Below are 2,325 nucleotides of genomic sequence, written 5' to 3'. Positions count from 1 at the left end.
GTGTGTGTGTGTGTGTGTGTGTGTGTGTGTGTGTGTGTGTTTTAAGTCCTGTGTGGATCCGCTGCAGTCTCCTTCAGATAAGCACTGACTTTTTCCAATGTAGGAGTCCGTTGGTGTAGAGCTGCTTTTTACAACTCTATTGGGGAATTCCTGTGTTGTGAATGAATTACTGAATTTGAATGATTGCTTTGATAATAGCTTTTTCCTCTTTACCATAAATGACATCCTCCATTTTTTGAAGCCGCTGATAGCATTGCTCTCTCAGGAGCCGTGGACGATTAGTTTCTTGTCATCTTTTTAGTCTTTTAAACTAAAGGGACTTATTTAGAGTCGTTGGCCTAATTAGGTGCAGATATGGAAAGAGCACTCCCCATTTTGGCACCGCTCCAGTGTCACTAGACCCTCCAGGATTAAGACAAGGTTAAGTTTCCTGCTCCATCATAAGATGTATGTCCTTTCATCGTATCTTCTCCCAGAAGCACTACTTCAACATAACTGGCGACAGGTTGACTTTTCATTTAACTAGGCAGAACATTACAGGAGGAGAGTATTAGCGGCAGACAGACAGCCGTCCGCCTGCTGGCGCGGCCTTTGAAATGTTACGTTGGTCACATGATTTGCGGTGAAAGGCGGGGTCAGGGGTCACAGTGACGGATGTGGGCTTAAGATTACAGGCTAGCGGGTAGGGTCAGCACGGTCAGGGCTGCCTTTCAAGTGAGCAGAGGCAGAACACAAATCAAACACTCAACTTTTTTTTGTTACTGAAGCAAGTTAAACAAGTTTCATGTTATTATCCAGTTGTGAGTAACTGAAGGAGACGGTGTGTTTGGGGGGAAATGGTGGCAGAGGTTTGATGGTGTCAGTGCAAGGGGCTGTGGTGGTCTAAAGGTTGGAAGGAAGAAGTGCGACCGGGAGGTCGTCGGTGCATTCCCCCGACACATCTGGGTGAAACTTCCCTGAATCATTAAAGGTTAAAGAAATGAAAGATTCAGAACACCTGTCCAAACCAGGTCGAAATGTGAAATGAAATACAAGCATTACAATTAGCTAATGAGTCATTTGAACCGTTACTGTGTGATGCATACACATCTTAGATACAAAGATTAGATGCAAATCTGGCCAAAGACATGTCAGAGGATTTCTGAATCTGCTTCATAAACGTACGCATGAGAAGCCAAATGAGACGGGAGAGAAATAACAGAACAATGTTGCTAGCTAGCATGCAGCTAACATACCGTTGGTACATTGGCTGTTTGGAGAGAACATGCACACACACACACGCACACAAACGGTCCAGCGGACGATTTTGTGCGAAGGACGCAGCGCGAATATCTGAGGTACCGAGAGGAACTGAACACAGTGAACAGTAATGTGCAGGAACTCAGCACAACACTGTGGAAAACAGGCCACAGTGCTGCAGCCATTCAGCTTGAGCCAAACTCTCAACCACACCCTCCTCCTGAGGTTTCTGCAGCCACAGCCTCCATGTGCCTGTGGCTCTGATGTCATCTCAGAGCAATTCCTTCCCCTCTTCTCTTCCAAACCCCGCTGAGACCCCCATCCTTGCCCACCCAACTCCTCTCTCTCACTCTCTCTCTCACACACTCACACACACTCACACACACACACACACACACACACACACACACACACACACACACACACACACACTTTCTATATCCTACCATTCTATATGAACACTGCGTTAATAAAAGACTTGGAAGTGGACTCGATAGCTCACTATATCAAATTACTCTCTCCGGCACAATGTATACAAAGGCTGTTTTGTATTGTAAGAATACCGTTCAGAGTCAGTAGGACCGGGTTTTTTTTTGGGGGGGGGGGGCTGTGGCTGAATAGGGCATGGTAATGGAGCAATGGCAGAGCTGACAAAAGCTGCCCCCCACCACCCCTCCTCGCCAGCCTGGCTCACATTGAATTGTTTAAACACGTACGGTGACGAGGAGAGTAGGGCTGCACGATATGAGTAAAATATGCAATATGTGCAAACACTTTGAATGTCGCAATGAAAATATTACTTGCGATTAGAAAAACAAAACATATCAAGGTGTATAGATTGTGCAATATCGCAGTATTTCACAATGTTTTAACTGCGCTAGTTGACGTCACAATGAATTTTTTTTTTAAATTAGATTGTGCAGCCTTACAGGAGAGCTGTTTGTGTTTCCAAGGCTATAAGAGGACGAAGAGCATGACTGGAATACATTGTAGAGTCAGAGGTGTCATTAAGTGAGTGGTGGAATGACTGTGGGTTGCCTGTGTGTGTGTGTGTGTGTGTGTGTGTGTGTGTGTGTGTGTGTGTGT

This window comes from Anarrhichthys ocellatus, unplaced genomic scaffold, assembly GCF_004355925.1.
Source record: "Anarrhichthys ocellatus isolate YVR2014 unplaced genomic scaffold, GSC_Weel_1.0 scaffold80, whole genome shotgun sequence".
In the NCBI taxonomy this organism is placed as follows: Eukaryota; Metazoa; Chordata; class Actinopteri; order Perciformes; family Anarhichadidae; genus Anarrhichthys; species Anarrhichthys ocellatus.
This window is presented reverse-complemented; position numbering follows the sequence as displayed.